This window comes from Amblyomma americanum, chromosome 4 (assembly GCF_052857255.1).
Source record: "Amblyomma americanum isolate KBUSLIRL-KWMA chromosome 4, ASM5285725v1, whole genome shotgun sequence".
NCBI classification, from domain to species: domain Eukaryota; kingdom Metazoa; phylum Arthropoda; class Arachnida; order Ixodida; family Ixodidae; genus Amblyomma; species Amblyomma americanum.
In genome coordinates this window covers 113,901,111-113,925,694 of record NC_135500.1, presented here as the reverse complement: position 1 = coordinate 113,925,694, position 24,584 = coordinate 113,901,111, and the positions used below count along the sequence as shown (strand labels likewise).

Here is a 24,584-nt window from a genome sequence, read left to right as displayed (position 1 = left end):
GGTAGCTAATGACCGACACACTGAGCTCAAGGTCAGGACACACAACAATTAAGGTAGGGAAAGGAAAAGTACCCACAACGCAGAACCTTTAGTATATCCTCCTCCTCCTCTCCTAGTATTGGCTCTCTGTGGTGTTAAATTTTTGCTACCGCACCATTAGCCATTGGACGTAACCGTCCAATGTTAATTGAAACTGCTGCGCAAGAAGCTCAATCCGGAGTTTTGTGGATGTGCTGTGCGATATATTTTCTAGCTATACAACCAGTTTTTTGACTGCAGTGTTGGTTTCAGTGTTTCAACATGCGGGGGCGCCGTGAAAAATGAAACTTTGAACACAGCAGCGTCAGCCGGCGAACATGGTGTCCGCATGGCTGGGCGCTCCTTGAAAGTGAAATCCGACAGAGATTTTGGCCAGTTCCAGGGGAGTTTTTTGCGACAAAAGCAGCGGTGATAAATCAGCCAACGACGTATGAACTCCTCACTTTAGTTCCGACAGCGAGACTTCGTCTCAGGGGCCTGGAACGTCGCCGCATACTCGCACGTAAGTTTTGTTTTTGTTTGCTCTGCATTTTCTGTGGTGCATGCGGTTTGTAATTGATAACAGCAGTTTATTTAGTGCTTCAGGGTCTTCGCAAGATATAGCCAAGGCAGTTTGCCAAATGCTCAAGGTTACAACCAAGACGACAGCGACGTGTCTCAATCAGCCCATCCCAGTGGAGCGGCGCTTGGAGATTCGCTTGGCCTCTCAACATATTGTTGATGTTCTTCACTGCAGAGATGATGAAGACCCTGTGCGGGAACACTAATAAGTATGCATGGATGAAGATTTTGGACGGGCAAGGAAACAGATCTCGGCATTACTGCTCATGGGAAGAGGTTAATCAGCTAAAGTATACATGGGAAGTGTCAACCTGCAGAGACTACATCTCTGTTGGAAAAAAGGAATCACATTGAAGTGTTCTCCAGGTGGAGTCGGGGGTAAAACTGTCTATTACAGGAGAAGCATACAAGCAGGGTAGACATGCAGTCACATGAGAAAGACGAGAGGGAGTTGAGAGAATTCAGTGTCCTCATGTAGCCCGGAGCCATGGGAATGCCGGAGCCACGGGAATGCGCGGGGATGAGGTGCTAAACGAAATATGGTGCTCGGGCCAGACAGTAGGCATTATACGTGAAGCGGCGCTCGTAGTGGCAGTTGAGCGGTATAGTGTGCCGAGCAGCAGTACTACGATACATAACACATATACTCTGGCCTCGTATACCATTTCCCGAAGTCTGTTTTTCGCTTTTGCATGCTTTGGTGGAAAGCGCTTTTTTTCTACTGCGTTGACATCGCTTGCGTAATCGGTTTTATTCTCTACCAAGCACACCGAAGAGACCATCCTGATGTTCCAGAGCTTGCCCAAAATGACAAATTCGATCAGCTGGCTTTCAGGGAGCAGCTCATTCAACATATCTTCGAGTATGATGAGGTAGAAAAAGTCCACACGCACAATTTTCCCATACAGTCCATTCGTCACAAATAGAAGAAGAGAAAAGAAAAAAATCTGCAAGCTCTACCAGAGAACAAAACAAGAACAAATATAAAACACTATGCAGCACCTGTCAAATCTACCTCTGCTTCACATCATTACGTGATTGCTTTTCACAGTGGCACCACAGCCATCGTCCCCAACCTGACTGGCCATAGGAAGAGCAATAATTTTGCCTCAGAGCTGAAAATGAGACAAATGACAGCTATAAACGTGTGCAAGTTTGTATATTCCAGTTTTCCTCTAATGAAGTTCTCACTTAGTGCAGCCGGTCATTTTTGTTTTTTCTGTACACTTTTTTCATGTTTAGGCATATCTGACAAATAAATGTTCAAGTACTGCCCCACACGTGACTATGCTGTTTGTTTCATTCAGAAGTGTAACTAATAAGCTACAATTTCATGCAATGCAATGTGCGCTGGGTTTGTTACTTGTAAAAAAAAACTTTGCTTTCAGTACACTCCAAATCACACACTTTCCCACAGTAGCGAAGAGTTAATTTCAAGAAGCTGAAGAGAGCCACTAATGGAAGCACACAACAGAGTCAACCACCAACAAATTCAGGAAGCAAGTAAGCAAGATAAAATTCCTGACCTCCCATAACTCAGGGAAGGTACTCAAGGTGCCACAGGATAGAAACTGAATAGTTTTAAAAAATGATTAATTTTAGTTGCCAAGCACTTTTCATTTCACGTCACAGCATTGCTTGTTGCACTCCACAGCGTCGCACTGCACAGCGTCGCACTCCACAGCGTCGCACACCACAGCGTCGCACAACACAGCGGCGTCGCACAACACAGCGGCGTCTCACTCCACTGCGTGTCACTCCACAGCGTCGCACACCACAGGGTCACAACTCCACAGCGTCGTCGCACTCCGCGGCGTCTCACTCCACTGCGCTTCACTCCACAGCGTTGCACACCACAGGGTCACACTCCACAGCGTCGCACAACACAGGGTCGCACAACACAGCGTCGTCGCACTCCGCGGCGTCTCACTCCACTGCACGTCACTCCACAGCGTCGCACTGCACAGCGCCGCACTCCACTTTTCACATCGCAAGTGAAGTCGAGCCAAGCCGATTCACGATCTTGCTGGTGTGGCTATAGTGCTGTGTAGTGTGGTATTGCGCACCAGTTGTTGGTTGCCGTGTCTAGGTCCTGCATGACACCGTGGCGATTCCCCGAGCTGCTTCATTTCTGCCTCCAGGGATTTTTTTTTTTTTTTCGCCTGTTTAAGTAGCCATTCGCAGGGTGGGGCTGCCAAGGCAGATGGACGGGAGACTGAAAAGCAGGAGCACGGCATAACAGAATGCTAGGAGTCAGATTAATTCCAAGACAGTACAAAATACACAGGACAATTTTGTAAGGGGAAACAATACTGGGCTTGGTGGCACCACCGCCACCACACAAAGGTAATGCTCTCACCATCCATCCATCTAGCCGGCCCTGCATTTCCTCCTCAACTGTAGTGGCTGCAGAAGGCGCAGCTGACTGGGAGCAGCCATTCAATGAGCCCCAACCAGGTGTTGGCTTCACCTGCAGAGAGAAAAAAAAAACTGGCATTTGTAAGTGCCCCAACATAGCAACATCATTGCTCTTTGGATCTCCCTCACAAGGTTTGTGCTACTTTTCCATGATGAGTAACGAAACCCAGCAGATCAGAATGCAACTAGGAGCACAAACAAATTGCCAGCGAAAGAGGGCTTCAAGAAAGAATGACCGACTGGCTCGCAGCGGCAAGCAAGTAGGCAAATGGAATGCCCACCCACAGCTGTGCTCGTGACGCGGCGTCCAATATACAGTGAATATCATGTAAAAGGTTTATAAATCTGATTTTGAAAAGGTCTCACTCCCGTGGGGGCGAGTGGGCCGACCCCGGAGGCAGCGCAATACACTCACCAAATTTTCGCCTGCACATCCCTACATTTGCTGTGTTCGAAAATAATCGCGAAGTGCAGCAGACAAGCAACCTCACCTGTTTCTAAAAGAAAAAAATTCTCGCCATTGATGTGAACCCAGTCAGCTGCTGCATAGCTACCCTGTCGAGAGCACTGGTTTCGGTTTCGCGCCGCAACGAGCACTGGTTTAGGTTTCGCGGAGGCGCTTGATTGACGCATCTGCAGGTTGATAATTGTAATGTTTCAGGTCTGATTTTGGATTTCGAAAAGGTCTCACCCCCGTAGGGGTGAGTGGGCCGATCCCGGAGGCAGTGCAATACCGGGCCAACCCGTGGCGGAGGTGAAGCAAGCTTCAAGCACTCCGCCGCATTCCAAAAATAAGTTTAATATCTTGGGTCCAAATAGGACCCGTATCAGATATTAAGCTGATAAGAACAGATTGAAGAGAAGTTTATTGACCACGGGCCTGGAAGGGACTGGTATCCCTCGAAAAAACATAGGCACAGAACGGCGAGAAATGTCGCCCAACATAAACAAATGACATGGTTTAGCGGCAATCTATTTATGCAAAATTGCACGTTGGCATGAAATGCACAAACACAAAATGCATAAAAGTTCAAAAGAGTTCAAGAGAGGGTCCATACGTGCGGGGTGGGAGAAGCACGCGGGGGCATGCACGCACAACACACCGCACACAATCGCCGCACACACGCATGTACGTTGGCATGAAATGCACAAAAACGCTTGAAAGTCCAAAAGAGTTCGAAAGAGGGTCCATACGTGCGGGGTGGGGGAAGCACGCGGGGGCATGCACGCACAACCCACCGCACACAATCGCCGCACACAAGGAGCGCACAGCACACTCAGTATGGCAGGAGCTGCACGGTGACGCGGCCCCTGCTTGTGTGGATGAACCGGGTGCTCCACCGGCGTAGGAATTCTTCCTCGTCGAGGGTGACCCGGTCCAAGCACGCCTGTTCGAAGAGGCGCGTTCTCACTCTCATCAACAATGGGAACATGGCCCGCTGAGGTCGACCCTGCAAGGAGGCCACGCCTCTCTGCCGCCATAAAACAAATGCACCCACACAGAGCAGAAGCCGCACAAATGACTCACGTGGCCGGGTGCGGGAGTTCAGGGAAACAAAAAACATACGCGACATAAGTCGCCAAAACGTTCTAGCCACCACGCAGTCATACATGGCATGCTGCAGGGTTTCGGTGTCGCCACACTGAGGACACCGCGAAGAAGGGGCGATGCCCCACGCTGCAATACGGACTCCCGTGGGCAAGACCCTCCAGCCTCGCAGCCAGCCGAAGTCGCGAACGTCTGGTGGAAGGGTGCCAGACGTCAGATCTCGCCACCGCACCTGCCTGCTCCGTGCGAGCTGTTCTGGAGTAGCCTCCTGGATGGCAAGGAGCTCGCAAACACGGGAGGCCTGTGTCTCAGTGACGTCGACCTCGGGCAGAGCGGCTGTGAGAGACCCGGCCGCCCGACAGACATACTTAAAAAACCTCGGCGGCTGTTCGGCTGAAGGACCTGTTACCGGACCAAAAAAGAGGCGCCGCGACGTCCCAAGAAGGTAGGCGAGAAGTCCCCTCCCCGGGTAGTCGGTGACGTTGGCCAGGTCGCGGACGCCTCGGACGGCTAGAACACTGCACATGGTGCGTAAATCAGGCAAGCTGAACCCGCCCATGCGCGTGGGAAGGCGGAGGAGCGCGCGGGCGACGGTCTCAGTCTTTCCCGCCCAGAAAAAGGCGCCACAAAGTGTGGCCAAACGACGCAAGAATGTGCGCGGCGGACAGGCGACGCGAGCTACGTAGAGGAGTGGTGCGCACACAGATGATCTGATTACAAAAGCGCGCTCAGATAGTGACAAGCGAAAACGCGCTGCCACTGCGAGACGTCGCTCTGCGGTCGTTCTTAACTGCGACCACGACTCGCGAGCTACCTCTCCTGAGGAGAGGAACACGACGCCAAGGACCTTAACCGCCGAGACCCACTCAACGTCGCCCAGCAGGTCTGATGTAAAAGCGCCAAAGCGCAGAGCTTTGCTCTTGCCCCTGTTAAGCAGGGCGCCGGACAGCTCGCTGTAACACGCAAAAAGCCGCAAGAACGCTACGTAGCTGTCCTCGTCTCGCAAAAACAGGGACACGTCGTCAGCGTACGCGGACACCTTCACCTGACCTTGGCCAGGCAAAGGGAACCCGCGCACCGATGGACACTCGGTTACGCGCCGCAGGAGTGGGTCTAAACACAACACGAATAGCAAAGGCGACATGGGACAACCCTGTCGTATGCCGCGCTCGATATTGAAGGGGTCGCTCAACGAACCGTTAAAAAACAACCGAGCTGTGAGGCCGGAGTACAACTGCGTTAACCGCGCCACGAACTCGGACGGAAAGCCGAAAGCCCCGAGAACTCCAAAAAGGTAGCGGTGCTCAACTCGGTCGAAGGCTTTAGCCTGATCAAGTGAGACGAAACAACCCGGTATTCCCGTTCTCGAGGTGAACGTGAACAAGTCACGCGTTAGTGCGAGAGACGAGAACACCGATCGTCCGGGCACACTGCATGTCTGTGCAGGGCTTATGAGCTCCGCTAAAACCGTGCTCAACCTTTTAGCCAGCAGTGACGCCACAATCTTGTAATCTGCATTAAGCAGTGTGATCGGGCGCCACGCCTGCGGGTCAGATGGGCTCCCGCCAGGCTTAAGGATGAGGACAATACGGCTCTCTCTGAAGGACTCCGGCCTCTCGCCGTCCCTGACGAAGGCGTTCACCATCCGGAGAAGGTGTTTCTCCAGAACGGTGTAAAACCGCGCATAAAAGCTAATGGGAATGCCGTCAGGGCCTGGAGCTGAGGTGGCGTTCATACCTTTAACTGTGGCAAAGAGTTCCTCTGAGCTCACCGGAGCGCCGAGCTGTGTGCAGACATCGCTCGGCACCTGCGGCAGATGGCCGAGAAAACTGCTTAAAGCGACCGTGAAGGAGGCGGCGTCCCACCGTCCGGCCTCAGAAACAAACAGCTGTGAGAAGTGATGCTGAAAAACGGCAGAGATGACAGCAGCGCTGCTGCTCCTGGAACCGTCCGGCAAAACGACCTCCTCCACGCGAACCTGACGTGTCTCGTCAAGACTACCTGTGCGCACCTGCCGCAGCACTGTTGGATCAGACACAGGTCTACCCTGCACTAGTGCCTGACATGCGGCTCGCGAGGACTGGCGTAGAAGCATGTGGTAGCGTGCTTTTAAAAGGGCGAGGTAATCGCGCATAGCAAAGGTAAGCGGCGCGCCGCGTTGCACAATGCGAATACGGGCTAGGGTTGTATTTATCTCGTCCGAGATGCGCCTCCTGCGCTGTCGCCCTTCGCTAACCAAAAGCGCCCGCCATGCCGATTTGAGGTCATCCCAGGTGTTGGCGCTTGCAATGTCTCCCAACGCCTGTTCAATAGAGGTCACGCTCGACCAATCTGTCAGCAGACATGGATCCATACGCCACGCGTCGACACGGGGGGCACTACCGCCCACGTCCAGTACTGCTGACAGAGGTCGATGGTCGCTAATACGTGGGGTGCCCGGGGGAAACGCGAGCACGTCACACGATACCAAACAACAATCCAACTCGCGAGGAAACAGGAATTTGTCGAGACGACTAGCTGACCTGCCCCTCTCCCAGGTAGCACCAAAACTGTCACCATGTAGTTGTACCCACGCGTCGGTCAAAGAAAATTGAATACAAATATCCCGCAGTGACCGTGCGCCGGCGTAGGGTCGCCCCTGGCCTGGACCGCGAACATCACGAACGGGATCTAGAACACAATTGAAATCGCCGACTAGAAAACAAGGATAACAGTCTAACAAAAAGGAATCTAACAAATTAAAGAAACTAGACGAATCAGAACGGCGGGCTGGAGCATAGACCACAACAGCCCTGACACGCCTGCTACCCAAATAAAAATCCACCGCAAGTGTGCGGCCATCAATGCCGTAAATACAGTGCGCGCCAGTGCGGAAAGAGCTGTTAACAAAAACCACACCAACACCGCACGAAACAGAAGTAGTTAACGAAAAGAAAGCATGAACACAAAACCTGGACTTAAAATCGGAGACCTCGCGTGAGTAACGTAGGTTGGTTTCCTGTAAAAACAGGATGTCGACGCCCTGCGCTCGGGCGAAGTGCATCACCTCTCTCTGCTTGTCCGGCGACCTAAATCCCTGAACATTCAGGGAGAGAAGGTGCACCAACGCCATGATGGTGATACAGAGCGTCGACGGTGACAGCACCCCTTTAGGGAGCCCCGCCAAGAGCGGAGCTTGGGGCAGACTTTTTTGCCTGGGGCGAGACAGCGCCATCGGAATTGTCATCCGCGTCCCTCGCGTGCTTCCCCGCTAGCTTGCCTGTGTCCATTTCGGCCACTGCTCGCAGATCGAGCGGCTGACTGACCGTCACGTGGTGACTGGGCGTTCCACTCGACGCCGATGAAGTAGCGACCGGCGTTGGCGACAAGCCACCACCGGCTGGTTGCGTCTCCTCTCCCTTGGGCTGAGGGCGGGGCGCTTGACAGGGCAGGGCGTGGTGCACCGAGGTGGAGGGGGCTTGGCGCTGCTCGCAGGTCGGGTCCCCCGTCAGGCGCAACACTGCACCGCTCACGGACGGCCCGTCCTGATCCGTCTGGGACGAGGTGGACTCGGAGTCCGGGCTCGAGTCGTCCTCCGAGCCGAAAGATGCGAGCGGCTCCGGCGAGAAGGCGCCCGTTGCATCAGAGATGGCGGCCGGGGGCGAAGGGGAATGAAATGAGAAGAGCTCCGAGAAGCTCTCTGGCGGCGCGTCAACGATGGGGTCCGCGCTGGGGTGGCACATGGGGGTGGCAGCCGGGGGGTTCGCACTCTGCTCCTCTCGGAGGGAGGCGTCCGGGGTGTGCTCAGTCTGATCCTCCCTGGGGGTGGCGAGCGGAGGGTACGCGGCCTGGTCCTCCCCGGGGGTGTCGGCGGGGGAGCCTGCGGCCTGGTCCTCCCGGGGGGTGTCAGCCGGCCGTTGCTCGACGGGGCGTCGCGAGGTGTCATCTCCGGGTCCCTTGGGCGGCCCAGGTCGGGGAGCCCCGGGTCCCCTGGCGGCGGCCGCATCCGCGTACGAACGCGGCCGCAGGCAATCCGCCGCCGCGTGCGGCCCGCCGCACCGCCTGCACGTCGCCCGACACCCGACCGTGTCGTGGCCGAAGGCCTCGCAACGCGAGCACCGCGGCGTGCGACATGCTGCGCCGACGTGGCCCTCCTGCGCACAGCGAGAACAAACCTTACGGACGCCTCTGTAATCGCACATGGCGCGGTGCCCTAGGACCGAGATGAAGTTTGGTACGGGTTTCTGCATTTCCATCCGGACCAGCCGCTGACCATTGTCGACGTGCCGCCGGCCCTTCAGGGTAGGGTGGGTGATCTCGAGCACTTTCCCGTAAGGGCTGAGTGCCGAGGCGAGCGAGGCGTCACCTACGAAGAGCGGTAGCCTGAACACAGTGACGTTCACGACCGCTGGACCCACGCAGGAGACCGAGACTGAGGTGCCGTTCACAAGGAAGGCACCCGCTGCGAGAAACTTGTGAGCCGCCGCAGCAGAGGCTACGGCGACGCAGAACTTGTAGCCGCCCTGGTGCTGGAGCGACTCCAGCCCCTTCGGGCCAACAACAGCTTCGATGCCGTCGACTACGTCGTCGGCCGAAGCCTCGGTGGTTAATGAGAAATTGAAGCAGTGCGCCTTCGGGGGAGGCGCGCGGAAAGTTGGTCCGCCAGCGGGACCAGTAGGAACCATGCTTGAGCCGGGCCTGGGACCTGGGTCAGTAGATGGTCAGCACGTAGAGGGTGGGGGGCCACGGTCAGCACCTCCACCAAGCTCCGGGGTAGGCTGGGCGGCCGGGATTCCCGGGCGGCCGGCCAAAAGCCCGGCGCCGGGACGACGATCCTCCAGGGGGATGGGGGCCTCCTTCCGGGAGCGGGGCTACAGTCCGCTACGCTCCAGGCGCGTGGGTGTGCTTCTCCGAAAACCAGCAGCCTGACGGCTCTGATCTTAGCCCAAAAGGCCGAGAAGCGATATACACTTTGATCTTAGCCAAGAGGCCGAGAAGCGATACTACACTTTGATCTTAGCCAAAAGGCCGAGAAGCGATAACTAGAGCATTAATGAGTGATCAAAGTCATCCTGGTCCATCACCAGACCCGCCCCATTAGCCAGGTGAGCTCACGGCGGCGAGCGCCACGATTTCCGCCACTCCTCCGAGGCGATCGCTCCGGCGGCGCACTGCGGTCGGTCGGGCACGTTTGCGCTACTTGAAAGCAGCTAATTAAAGCCTAACAAATTCAAAATTCGATTAAGAACCCTCAGGACCCGAGCACAACGCTGCTACAGCGGTCGCGAAGTCGTCCAGAAAAATTGCACTAGGGAAACACGAAAATGGTGTATTATTTCCTCTAAGAAAATAATTTAGCTTGTAATATATGCCTCAACCTACAAAAACAGCATCTCAAACTCATATCAACAATTAAAATAACAACAAGCGAAACCACATCCAGTATGGCCGCGCCCCTGTGTAGACACGTCGCCGTCCACGTACCCGAGTTCCAGCGCTAATAGGCCTCTAAATGTGAGCTTCCTAGCACTCCCAAGCGCGTATCTGTATTTTACTGAACAAATTTAGTGAACTGATTGGCAAAGGGCAAACTCATAGGCAAACTCGCATCTACGATCTTCAAGCGGACGCATGGAATCAATCACGGTGAGCAAGGAGCCATATACCATCCATTTGGGCGCAGCTCGTCACTTTGGATTTATGCCCTACCATCCCGAGTGCAACACAACGACAATCTAGAGCCAGAACCTTGTGTGGGTAGTGTGAGTGGCTCTTTATTCAAGGAATGCTTGCTAGTCACTTTACATTCGCTCAGTACAGCTGATCCGTAGATCCGCGGCGGACAGATGCACCGTGCTGCCCAATGCACATATCCTGTACTATTTAACTAAGCCGCGGTACCAAACGCATCAGCCTTGCTGAAGCAAAGAAATGAAAATGCAAGGATCGGCGAACTAGCGATTTTAAAATCTAGGTCGCCAAGGGAACCGAGTCGCCAGGCGAGAGCCAGTCAGTGGATATGCCAGTTGGCCGCTTGGCCCGCAGATGGCGCCACGATACCGCGAATCGCCCCGTCCGGGGAAAATAAAACGTCGAAGGCCACGGAGGAGCGAAACGTGAACCGCCTGAAACTGCAACCACGAGCTCCCTGCTTTAAAACCAAACGACACATCTTCACAAACGTTCACTGAAACGCAAAGAGAATGCGTGAGGAAGAGGAAAACAAGAGGCTGTCATGTGACATGTCACTCCGTGCATGGCGCGGTCGGCCATCTTCCCCAAAGAAATATACTGAAATCACGATGCCATAGTACTATCAAAATGGACACGTAACACGTGTCGTGCATCATGACATTTCGCTAAACTATAGCAGAAGCGATGCATATATGCCATTTAATGCGCAGGCAGCAGCGGCCGTGCTGCCTTCCCTGCGCTGCGAGCTCGACAGTGACAACCCAAGTGAAATGCATAATAGCACGCTCACCCGACAAGCGGCATGGCTCCGACAGCTCCAAAATATGGTGCTGGATGCAATGCAGCTCTACGTTCGGCTCCGCCGAAGGTTCTTCAAAGAGCTGCTGCGACGGCGACGCAACTTGTAGCAACCAGTCGAGCATGGCGGACGTCGATTGGGTTCTGCGCCGACGTTGGCAGCCGGCAACACAGCGTACGGCTCAAACGTCGACTAGCGCGTCTTGGAGGCACCTCAAACACGGCTAACAGCGGTGACCACATCACCATCACCTCGCCAAAGCGACAAGGGAGCTTAACCACAGTGCCACAGACAAGCAGTACACGGCGAAACCCGTCTGAGCCGAAGAGCGCGGAGTCCCATTTCTCCCCATCCCAGCCCCCATCCTACAGACGAATGGAAGCGCTCGGCTTAATGCGCTGCGGCCACCTGCCGGCAACAAGTGTCTTCTTTCCATCTCTTTCTTCTCCCCTCCCCTCCCCCTCCCCCACCAACACCCTAGTACTGCTGAAGGGAAATAGGGGCCGCCAACAAAATGCGATCGCGACGCCGAGCTGTCGCCAGCTTTGGCCACTCATCAGAGACGGAATGTTAGTTGACGGGCCCTTTCAGAAGGCGCTTGCGAGAGCCTGTCAGGGAATCGACGAAGATTCGAGGGGCCTGGCGGAGGCCTCGGAGAAGACGAAAGTCCTGCCGTCTCGTGTGCTCCGCGCTCTAGCCGACTGAGAACAAACGAGTGAGTGAAAAAACAGCGGAGCTACCGCGCCGCCGTTTGTTTGGCATATGTGCGTGGAGCGCTTCTGTTTTCTGTAAGGGATCCTGTAGGGAAGGGGCGGAAAGCGATGTGGAAAGCATGAGCATACATCGTGCAAGCCCTCTCAGCGCTGCTGGGCTCCGATGCATGTTTTGGAGAGCGTTTGTCGGGGCATAAAACCAGTGCTGAGCGCAAACATCCTCTCGTTATTGAGCGTTCTAATTTGTGTTTACGGATCGAAAATAGGAATGCTACTTTTTTCAATTATTTCACTAGAGGGCCTAAATCAACAGCTGAGGGCGTGTTGCAAGCGAGGCACTCTTTTATGTAACAGCGCTTTCCAAGTTCCTTTAAACGAGCACGTGTTTCGCGATATTTGCCAGGAATCCTCCCAGTGTGCACTGCGGCGCGTATAAATGGAAGCGGCTCTTCCACTTGTGTTTCTAAATCGCCAGCAAAGGCATGCATGTGTGCACGTAAAACTGTCCAAGCTCAGAGTTAGCAGGATCGATAAGAGCTTGTGCGAACACGCCTCCTCTGTTTATCTGTCTGCCAAGGTCATCCGATCTTGCAAAAATTCACGCATGTCGGCAGTTGGTGCTTTCCAACTATAAAGCGCGTCTGAATGACCGCACATTTTCTTTATGCACTTCTTTATGAAAAGAGCTGTGCCTGCTTATCGAAAGAAAGCTAAATATTTCGACAAATTTGCCTGTCTGGTTGGGTTTGAAGACTTACAATAAACTGCACATCTCCAACCAAAAAAAATAAAAATTTTGGTTGGAGATGAAACAAGTCTTCCAAAAGCACCCCAACTTCCGAAACCTGTTACCTCCAGTTATCGAGCACCAACGAAACGGCTCCACCATTCTACGGCCTGCCCAAAGTCCACAGGCCTGGCATCCCTTTGCGCCCGATTGTTGACTTTCGGTGTTCCCCCCCCCCCCCCCCCCCTCCTTCGTTGTAGGAATACCTTCATCAGCTCATATCCCTAATCGCACGAAAAACAGCGACCCATATCTGCTATTCCAGTCACTTGAGGCCTTAAGGCCGACGAATGCCTTGTCTCCTTCGACATGGTGTCCCTTTTCACAAAAATCCCCGTGAAGCTTGCGGTGACCGCTACCCGAGACGCCCTACAACGCGGCGACACACTCAGCGCACGAACCCCGCTGAGTGTAAATGATGTGTGCCGCATCCTGTATCCAGCTGTGCCTATCAAACACATACTTCTCGTCAAACGGGGAATTTTACCGACAAGTGAAAGGAACACCAATGGGAGCATCCATCTCTCTCGTAATGGCCAATTTAACAATGGAACACGTCGAACAGCGAGCCCTCAACTCATTCCACCCGAAACCAAAGATTTTCCTCAGGTATGTCGACGACTGCTTCGCTGTCATCAAAAAAATTTGAGACTCAAAATTTCTTTTCTCATTTAAACCCCGTAGAACCTGATATTCAGTTCACGCTACAGGTGTAACAAGAAATCTCCCTGCCGTTTTTGGACGTCCTCGTGTCCCGAAACGACAATACCCTTCAATTCTCCGTATACCGCAAACCAACCCACTCAGGCCGGTATCTCCACTTCTCTTCGAAGCACCGGGCAGTTCATAAAGCATCAGTGGTGAAGACGCTGTTCAGATTAGTTGAGACACATTGCAGCACAGAACTTGACAGAAAAAAAGAACAACGCACGATATTCAAAGAACTCATCATGAACGGCTACCCAAAAGACTTTATTCAAAAAACCATTCGACGTCAAAAACACAACATGCGCCAAGAAATCAACGCACAAATAGCAGCGCCACCAAAATACGTCGCACTACCTTATGTGGGAGGTGCCAGCGAAACCATCTCCCGAATCCTGAAAAAAAGGGGGTCTCCAGATTGCGCACAAGCCCAAAACACTGTTGCGCTTGGCCTACCTGTTCCCAAAGACCGGCCGCGGAGAGCCCAAGGCATTGTCTGCAAAATTCCTTGCGCCGACTGCGACGCAAGCTACATCGGCGAAACCAAAAATCTCAAAGAAAGAATTCGGCAACATAAAAACGACGTCCGCAACTTCGCAAGAGAGCGCAATCCTGTAGCCGAACATTCCGAGGACTCAGACCATCGAGTCAATTTCGAAGAAACCCGCAACCACGGAACCGAAACAAATTACCACAAAAGGCTCCTTCTGGAATCCTGGCACATCCAAACCACTCCGAACAACATCAACCGCACAAAAGGAAACCTGTTCCCAGTTTATGCCCAGGGACCTTGCTCTTCAACTCAACGAAAAAAAGTCGCCATTCACCACCTCCCCACAGTGCGACAGCGTGACTAAAAGCTTTACCCCCCCACTCCCCCCCCCCTACCCCACGCCTTTCGCATCACAGCTTTTCTTCCTTTGACCCCTTCCTCCCCTCCATACTTAAAGATGCTAGCTACTGCCCTCAGTCATCCATGATGAAGGAGCCGAGCCGGCTTCGAAACGTTGGGTTAAAATTAAAGTTTTTGGTTGGAGTAATGAATAATTAAAGTTTTAACTATTACTGTTATGCTTGTAATTACTGAGACGCATGTGCAGTTTATTATAAGTGCTTATCGATAGTATGTCCAAATACGGGCATGCATTCCGCATCAACAACGAATGACCCTTCTGGCTAGCGGGGACAGTGGCAAATTTAGGGGGGGGGAATCGCCTCACCGTTACGAAAAAAAAAAAACGTTGTACCCTTTTGACAGCTCTCCTCTTCGAGACAGCATTGTTGCCTGGCAACCACCAGGCCTGCCTGCAATGAAGGGCTATCTTTTACTGGCGAGCATGAAAATGCGCCGAAATGCGGAGTAGAGATCGGGTTTAACCTGGGGTGACTCGATACAACGCTCCGCCGCGGAGCTGGCATCGAGGCACCCCAGTTTCACCCGTTTTTAAGATGTTTTCGGGGTGCAAAAATGGGGTTTTGCCCGAAAAAGGAAGGGCCGTAAATATAATGCGCAATCGCCACTTAACAAGCATGCCGGTTGGCTTGTGCAATCAACCGAAGTTGGGTAAGTCGGTTTCGTAACATTCGCAACGCACCACCGGCCTGCCGACTGCGGTACTTCTTCCCCCGATAGCCGACGGGCGGTCACCTGCATGATGCCAATCTACGTCCCATGGAGTGACTGAAATCTGCTCTTCGCTAACGACATCTGCGAAGATGTGACAGCCCTCTTTCAATGAGTCCGTTCGGTTTCTGGCCGGTGCGGATTTTGGGGAAACACTTGGACGGGCCCGTCTCTCTCACCAGACAGTCTTTTCTCCTGATTCGCCCCGCGACCGGGCGTATCTAATGTTCATGTTTCAGCCTTCGGAAAGCGCCGGCGCCGGCTTTGTGCTGATGGGCGAGTTCATCAAAGCCAGCTCGAGCGTTCGGCGAAAAATGCCTGTGGATAGTTGTCTCCCTCCCCGAAGCCTCCTCTGTCCCTTGCGCCCTCCGCTCCCTGCAACAATGCCGCGACTTTCCTCGGCAAGTCCGAAAGTGCGCGACCGCTTGTCGGTGCGCCTTCGTCCCGATACGAAAACTGCTTGCACGTGAACGGGGGAAGGGGGGGGGGGGGGTGGGGGGGGGGGGGGAGTGACGCACCTCTTTCTTCTTTCGCAGCTTCAGCAGGAAACAAGACTCTGATGCGAAGGTAGACAAGCAGCGTGCGGGAGCGCCTTTCCCTCCACCGCAGACACGAACAGCAAACGAAAAATGAACGCGGTCAAATAAATAAAAAAAATTGCCAGAAACTGCTTATGTGTGGGAATGCGAAATCATTACTACCCCCTGGTGCATCGACACCCACGCACACGCATGAATAACACCACCCGGAACTGCCCGAAACATTGTACGACAAACAATTTTCGTACGAATGTTGTCGGAAAACTGGCGCCACATGGAGGCCGGCCAGTGGCCAGTGAGGAACGACATACACAGGATTGTGTGAAGTGGCGGTGTTTGCCTTGCTGTGCGCGTCATACGGCCGCTTGATGACATTACCATATTTTTCTTGCCATTTTTTTATTTTCTGCACCATCTGCGAGTACACACACACGTCGCCAGTATTAGTAATAATGCTCTCGCATTAAAAAAATGCAGGGGCTTCGCAGACACCTCTCCTATTTTTTGGCACGTATGTCAGCAGATGTCTGTTAAAATATTCGTTTACATGAATGCGACCGTAGCACATCGCATTTCCTAGCGTTCTCGAGGAGTCTACTCTTTACACTACCGCATCAAGTCTGGCGGGATAGGGACCTTTCGCCCATTGCAAGCGGCAGAGGGGTCCACTCGCCGCCATCTTGAGCCATCTTATTATTTTCTTCCTTTTATATTTTTAGCATTATTCTTAGTTCTGCTTTTTATTCCATTACGTCAACTGTTGTCCACGCCACTCATGAGCAGGGAAAGGCTCACGCCTTAATAAAGTCCAGCCATTCTCCTCTTGTCCAATCAGTGCAGACGCCGCAGACGTTGCTTCTTTTAAAAAAAAAAGAATGCGAAGAGACACTTAAGTTCCGCCTTAAGTGTATGATGTGATAGCGTAATGGATCAATTCTCATATACATGCAGGTCATTCTCAGTTGGGTTTCCCAGCCCGCACCAGTTGCAATCTTGTCGCGACTTCGCCACTTGCAATCCCCTTCAGGTTGCGATGAGAGGAAACACCTTGTTGATGGTGAAATCGGGGTTTCTTGATGACCCGGTGGTTCTAACTCGCAAGCATTCACGTCACTCGAGGAAAGGAGAAGGTTAACTATTTATTTACAACAAAAAGAAAACAAGAAACGAGCAAGGAGAAAACTATTTAGAAGATGACTAAACCGTTGATCAGACAAATTCAACCCTGGTTCAACCCGGAGCGCTTACTTTTAACCCCTGTCTCCGCCCTTAGCGGGGACAGCAACCAATAAGGTAACAAGCGACCCTCCTCACCAATCAGTGGTTAGGGAAGGAAATTAAGGTTTCCGCCAACTAATGACAGATTGGGGAAAAACATTGATTAAACAGGTCGGGGAAAGGAAGGCCAAAACTCTGGAGCAGCCAGACACTTGGGAAAAGAGAGGTTGCAATCAAACACACAAACAGCACAAACACGACTGCCATTTCCCACGGCACAGCAGTTACTACATTCCTAACATTGTCACCTGTCTTCTCTTTCGCACACGTGCATGCGAGACAAACATATGCTGAAGAGACAATCACTTTCTTTACAGAAAAAAAAAGACAGTCGTCAAGGGAAGAATGCCCTTCGTGGTCACTTGGTCGTACCCAGACGTATCTCCTGCATTCACGAATCCTCGGCAACCCCTTGACGCCGCAAACATGTCGTCCGCCGTACCCGCCTAAGCTTCTTCAAGACGGCGGCGCGAAGAACACACAGACATCCGCTGCAAGAAGGGGAGGAAGGGACGGGTCCCTTTGTCGGCGACAGCCGCCGCTGAGTCCCCGTCGGGCGTCCCTCTGAGGCTAACTTCACTGGTGCGGCATTCCTCGCGAACACAAGACCGACCGGCGCCACAGAAAGTTCATCGAACTTCACATTTTCAGGGCTGGGATGTGCCACTACCGTGTGTGCCAGGGACTCCGGACCTTTTTTTTTATTTTTTGAAGGGGGGGAGAACTTCGAGCTTTTATATATTTATTTATTTAATGCTCATTTACATCATAAATTCTATATATATTTTTTTTTTTCAAGGAGCCGCTGCGGTGGCTGAGTGGTTACGGCGCTCGGCTGCTGGGCCGAAAGACGCGGGTTCGATCCCGGCCACGGCAGTTGAATTTCGATGGAGGCGAAATTCTAGAGGCCCGTGTACTGTGCGATGTCAGTGCACGTTAAAGAACCCCAGGTGGTCGAAACTTCCGGAGCCCTTCACTACGGCGTCCCTCATGGCATGAGTCGCTTTGGGACGTTAAACCCCCATAAATCAAACCTAAACCTAAACCAAACCATATTTTATTTTTTCAATTGTTCAACGGTTGATGCAAACTGTCACATTGTGGTGACGACGCTCCAGCAGTCAGGGAGACAAAAGGCTTTCAGAAGAAACCGTGTAAGGGGCTGACTCGCGCCCAATAAGAACTGAATGACTCGGAGGCGGCGATAGCCGCAAGCGTGCTCGGCGGTCATCGAACTGAATGCCTGCAGTCCTTGGCCGCGCTCAATTTAAAGACGGCTAGGAACCTTCGAGATAAAGAATCAAAAGCTACTACTACAGTCTGGGAAAATGTGGAAGCATTTGCACGTGGCCACGATCAATCGAGATATCTCAAGTCTGGTGGCATCTCGCATTACAAGACAAAGTGATAAAGCAGCGTGCCGGCGGTTTTTTTCGGTGCGAACGAATAAACGGTGCAAAGATACACTGTAATATAAAACGAATTGAAATGGGAAGATTTATAGATGGGGAGCTTTACGCACGAAGTGATCAATAATAATAATAATTGGTTTTTGGGGAAAGGAAATGACGCAGTATCTGTCTCATATATCGTTGGACACCTGAACCGCGCCGTAAGGGATGGGATAAAGGAGGGAATGAAAGAAGAAAGGAAGAATTAAAAAAATTGCGCATAGTTAAAATTCTGCTTATCATGATCATGTAGACGGGTCAGACAGTCGACTTCTGTTGGGACATGACTGCTTTAGGTAGCTCAGCCCCAGAGTGATTTGCATTTAAAGAGTCCTAGAACTGAAGTGTGATCGAAGTGCAAGCAGTTGGAGACTGAGGGGGGGGGGGGGGGGGGGGTGCACTGCCCCCTCTGGAAAAATGTTGGGGCGACAGCCCTCCTTGCCCCCTTTGTTCTGAGGTCCCTGGTGTGTGTGACCCAGGTTGCCCTTTCCGATCGACCAATCATTAATTTATCTGCCACCTGCCACGGTGGGCAGTTTGCTCACTATCCGGTGGGCAGATTGCGATGACGCCGCAAGGCCACGTGTTGTAGTTGGCCTACCTGGCTCCTTGGTTGCTCTCTGAGGACCAACTGCCGGAGCCCCATGCCTGTAGTTTTTCGCTCACCCAGCGTCGACGACGGATTTTCTGCGCAACGGGGTTTTTAAAGCTATCGCGATAAAAAAAAAAAAGCCAGTCAAACAAGCAATCGAAATGCTCGGGTGTTTCGCTACGGGCCACCCCTCAAAGCGGAGCCGCCCGGAGGGCGCCACTCCGGCAGACTCTGTTGTATACCCCCGTCGCCCTCTTTCCTTTATTTTTCTTTGCTTTTCCACTATCAGCGGCAAACCGCGCTGCTACCCCCTTGCCCACTGACTCCAGCCCTCCCACCGTCTCCCTCACTGCGCCGAAGCAGGCGGGGAGAAAGCGCTGTCTGCGGGGGACCTCGTCACCGCGGCGCCTCCGCAGACACGCTGGCGCCTGCCGGTCATCGCCCTGGTGCGACGAATGGGGAAGGCGGCGCGCCACGGGACTTGAGGAGGCGTGACCCCTGGAAAATCGCCGTTTCACGGGCGATGTAGACGCGATAGCAGCGTCCGGCTTGGCTCGACTTCGGAAGGAAAGGAATCGCGAATCTACAAAATTTCGGCAACCGCCAACTTTAAACATTTCATTCTGTTCTTTTCACGAGGTCATTTTGTCGCGATTTTCTCGGGTGTCTATGAAGAACAAAATTTGTTTTTGAGGAATGAAAGGGGAATGACCCGTTTGAGTTAGACGTTTCTCGCTATGCCCTGTGTGTGAAAGAATAATAGGGTAGAACGTTGGGCCAGTTGGTGTCGCGACATAATTAAAAAACTTTGCGCAGAATAACACAGGACGGGAGGGAGAAACACGCACACACTCGCATGTGTTGCGCTCGTGTGTGTGTGTGTGTGCGTGTTTCTCCCACCCGTCCTGTGTTATTCTGCGCAGTTTTTTAATTATGCGTGAAAGAAGTGCGCCTTGGTGCCCGGATTGATTGGTTGTAAAACATTTATTGCGTCGAGAGCAGGTTGCAGGAGGCACATACTAGATGGCCGCTAGCCCATGGTTGGCGGCGACCTCAATGGCCCGCTCGATTGCCCGTACTTTAATGTTAGGGTCCGAGCTGACCAGCACGGCCTCCCACCGCTCGGGAGAAGGAAGCTGTATCAACTCCGCCGGAGGCGGATCATTTGCGCAGTTCCAGAGAATGTGGTCGTATGTGGCCCTTTCACCACATTTATGGCAGTTTGGGTCGTACCGGCCAGGGTACATGAGGGCAAGCACTGCCGGATTCAGATAGGGAGCGTGTTTGCACTCGGCGCCAGGTAACTTCCTGCGCTTTTGTTAACGATTTGTGGGGAGGGGGATACGCGCGCCTCTCGAGCCTAAAGTGATGGGTGATGTCATGAAATGAGATCAAACCGTCCCTCGTGAAATTCGGGTCGGAGGGCGCGCTCACTGCCCGCTGGACGAAAGCTCGGGCTTGCGCGTGAGCCGCCTCGTTCCCTGCATGAGACGAGTGGGCCGGGACCCAGATCCATTCAACTTCTCTAATCGGAAGGGGGGTGTTTCGAAGAATGCGGAGTGAGGTAGATGTGATACGGCCCCTCGCGAAAATGCGAATGGCTGTTTTGGAGTCGCTGAATATAATATTAACACGCGTGTTCACAATAGCTTAGGCTATTGCCGCTTCCTCCGCCGTCTCGGAGGAGGTGGTTTCTATCGACGCGGCCGCCAACGGGGCGCCGTTCCCGTTGACCGCAACCAGTGCAAACGCTTTTCTCTCGGTTTGCCGGTATTCCGCATGCGTCTACGTACGCCACATTGTCGTTCCGGCCGTATTTGGTGTGCAGGGCGCGAGCCCTCGCTGTGCGTCGGCCTTCGTGGTGCATGTTCTTGGGTAGGGGTTTAATCAGATGTGCGTGGGTGATTGCGTTTTCGAGTCCCTCTCTGGGAGCTGTTCGCACATCAGGATGGCCCTTCCCGCGCTCGTACGAGTGAGTCGTCCGAGCTGAGAAACAAGGTGCACCTCGCACAGCTCCGAGAGTGTGTTCTGTACCCCAAGAGCCAGCAACCTTTCCGTGGACGTACTGTGCGGGAGCCCAAGGGCCGCCTTGTAGGCCTGCCGGATTGCAGCGTCGACCTTGTTCCTTTCCTCGAGCTGCAGTTGCAGGTAATGGCCGATTCACACGACGGTCCGTTCGCCCGCGCATCACGTGTTCATGCGCCACTAAAAACTGGCCTGCGATCCGATGACGTCAAGCGGATGCGACGGACCAAAAGAGCAGACGACGCGCTGGTTGTGCCACTGTTGCCAGATTATTTTAAAGCGTTTATTGGGAACTCTCATACGGGGGGGGGGGGGGGGGGGGGAGAAGGGGGGGCGCAGCCCGGTAACTGCCTCCTTATGCAGGGGAACACCGCAACTCGGCTGCGCGGGGAGGGGGATAAAAGAGAGAGCAGAGAGGGAAGCGGGTCTGGTTGGAAAGGGCAGGAAGGGAGGAGGGAAGGGAGAGTTCAGTCGGCGCATACCGATCTGTCCCTGCGATGCGGGAGCTCGTCGCCGCGAAAGAGATGTTGGCGGCGCGCGCACACTACACCGAGGGCGGCGCGCGGCCTCGGGGTCAGTTTAAAAGCGGCCGGTAATGGCCGCCCTATCAATAAAGCGGATCAGGTGGCGCAAAGCCCTGCGCGTTCCCCAGGCAGATGCGGCCAGGAACAGTAGTTCGCCCGAGGTAGCAGAGGGAAGCCCCAACTCCCCATATTCTATGCGCAGTGCGGTTCGCGGACCCGAGAATGCGGGGCACTCACATAGTAGGTGGTCCACTGTTTCCAGCGCGCCGCAGTCAGCACAGAGACCGTCCCCGACGCCTCCGATGCGCTGGCGGCGTTCGGCAGTCCACGCACAGCCAACTCTGATACGCAGCAGGAGACGTCTAGCCCTGATGCCGAAGTCCACGAAGCTTATAAGGCGCGGAGGGTTCCCGGATGCAACACGGGGATCCGGGTGTCGTGCCATCAGCCTACGGTGGATGGTGTTGCGGGCCACGTCAAAGGGCGTCACGGCGTCGCTTTCGGGAATCGCACTGTCCCCATGCGCGTTCTTCGCTAGCCGATCGGCTGCCTCGTTACCGGGCAGGCCAATGTGCGAAGGAACCCATTGCAGCACGATGTCACAACCGCGATCGCGCACTGCACATAGTTTGGCAGACAGATTCGCTACACAGGGGGTGCCGCGGTCGGGATGACGTAGTTGCATCAGGGCGGCACGTGAGTCACTCGCTATCACCACCGCTGTCAGCCGGGACTGCCCGGCGATGATGTCCGCGGCGAGGTGGAGCCCAGCCAGCTCGGCCACAGTCGAAGAGGAGCAGTGCGGCACTCTACACTGTCGCTCGATTCCAAGAGCCGGGACGGCGCAGGAAGCTGTGGCGGACTCTCCATTATCCATCAGTGAGCCGTCTGTGTAGAGGACCACTCGGTCTTCATAGTCGCCATATAGACGCTCGGCCGCCTCCTGAAGGATGGCACAGCGGAGGGTGTCGCGCTTAGATCGCACTCGCGGTAGTTCCGTCTCTATGCTCAGCGGCCGATTTCGATGTGGCGGCGGCAGGGCAGGTGGAGCGATGGAGCGGGTTAGCGGCGTCCACTCGTCAAAGAGGCGCGCCACGTGCCCCATGCGCGAGTGCGGCGAATTGCGGAGCCTGGCTATGAGTTCTGCTGTGCCCTGCGCACGGCGAAGACGCTCGATGTGATTGAGAGCCGCTCGCTCTGCCCGTAGTGAAACCGGCCAGGCCCCGAGCTCGGCGTAGGTGGGGCCCACCTGCGAGGTGTTGGGGAGTCCCGCAAAGCGACGCAGGGCCTTCCTGTGGTCGGCATCCAGCTGTTCCCACTGCCAGGCGCGGACACCAACCAGCGGGAGTGCATAGAGAGATCGCGCCACGGCTCGCGAGTGGGATTGAGATTCCCTCGCCGCCTGCGAGGAGACGGGCAACATACCCTGTGATGCGGCGATTCCCAGCTCGGAGGCCTTGCACCGCCGTTTTCCACCGCAGCGCGTGGTCAATGGTCACCCCCAGGTACTTGACGCTGGTCTGCCAAGGGAGTGGGCTTCCGAAGAGGTGGAGCTGTGGTGTGTTTTTGCGGTAGCTCGGCCGGGGGTGCACCATCATTGCCAGACGTTTGGAAACGCTGGTCAAACTAGTTTTTCCTCCCGGCCCATGACTGCGATCGATGGTGCAGGTGCGGCCCTTGGCCTGGGTCGTCTTGCACTTGAACTTCCTTGGTTGTCCAGTCCGCGGGCCGACAGCACGCTTCTCGATTTGGCGACGCACGAACACGTGATGCGCGGGCCGCGGGCGAACAGTCCGTCGTTTTGGTTGCACGGTTGTTTAGGTTGCACGGAAGGTGACTGATACGAGAAGGTCTGGGTCAGGCGACAATTTGCAGTTATCTTAAAACCGGTTATTCTGAAGTTATGAACTAATATTAGCGTTCATTGATGCTCTTTGTTAGAGTCGGTTCTCGCTGTTGCCCTGAGCATATACAAGTTCGCGAGCACAATGCATAACTTGCAGAATTGCGGGGAAGTTGATTTGCAGGTTGGTTGGTTGGTTTTTGGGGAAAAGAAATAGCGCAGGGAGTAGACGATTCTCCTCAGCACGAAAGCCTGCACAAGCCGATATAGATCTTCCTCTTTCATGCTTCGTCTTTTGTGGGAGATCCGTCTGATTTGCCGTACAGTCTGATTGACCGTGCCCGTAAGGCTGTTTATTGTTTCGGTGTTTTTGCGGTTGCTCTGTATGTACATGCCCAGTATGCGTATGGTTTGGACCAAGTCCTTGCACATATATACGTTCAGAGGGGTCGGTGAGGTCAGGTTTGCGTTTCTACCGCGTGGCTTCGCACGAAGCGCCCTCTCCTTCCTTCCCGCCTGCGATCCGCGCGTGGGAGTTCTCCAAGCCTGAGCTCCACTGCGGTGCGGAATGTGGCGCTCTGTGCTCTCCCGAGAGTCAGCGGATGAGTCACCCGAGCAGCGGCGGCAGGGACACCGGCCGCTTGCTCTGGAGCGGCTGGTGGTGGAAGTGGACACCTTCCGAGCTGAGGAATCACCGGCGGGACCCGTCAGACAACACTCGAGGCATGGTCGGCCCCGCTGCTGAAAACGAAACAGCTCGTTAATCCAAGGCGCTAAGATTCCTCATTGATTTTGAGAGAGAGTGTGTGTGCGTGTGTGCGTGCGTGTGTGTGCTTGTTTGTTTGTTTGTTGGTTTGTTTGTTTATTAAACGTGCTTTGTGGCAGGCGGCCCACCGGATTGCTAGCAAAACGCCCACCATGACAGGTAGTAGTAGCTCAATTAATGACTGGCCGCCCCTGTGGCTCAGTGGTTGCGGTGCTCGGCGGCTGACCCGATCGAAAGACGCGGATGCGATCCTTGGTCGCGGCGGTCGCAATATAATGGAGGTGAAATACTAGAAGCCCGTGTACTGCGCGATGTCAGGGCACCCCTGGCAGTTGAAGTCTGCCTCCGTCGAAGGAGGGTCCGTAGCGATTCGAGCACAGGTGGAGAAGGAAATAAAGGGGAGAGAGAGAGGGAAAGTAGCTAGCGGCCTGTTTTACACATCGTTTGAGGCAAAGGGAACTGCATACACGCAGAATGAAAATTAGCAAAAAAAATAGTGCACACTAGAAACACCACTGATAACCGGGAGGCGGAAAGAGAAAGGAAGAAAAAAAATGATTCTGCATAAGGCTTGAAGTTTATTTGGATTTGGGTAAGCTGGAAGTTTTCTTTACTCGTGAATGCTACCGGGGGGATACTTTGCAATGTGTTTCCCATTTTTAGTAGAAAGCCTTGGAGCTGAGTGGCTGATTCGTGGT

General features: G+C 53.9%; 1 pseudogene; it reads right to left on the bottom strand.

The window, feature by feature from the left end:
- Positions 1 to 3,718: 3,718 nt before the first annotated feature.
- LOC144130682 (U2 spliceosomal RNA) lies at positions 3,719 to 3,881 on the bottom strand (annotated as a pseudogene).
- Between the last annotated feature and the right edge of the window lie 20,703 nt (positions 3,882 to 24,584).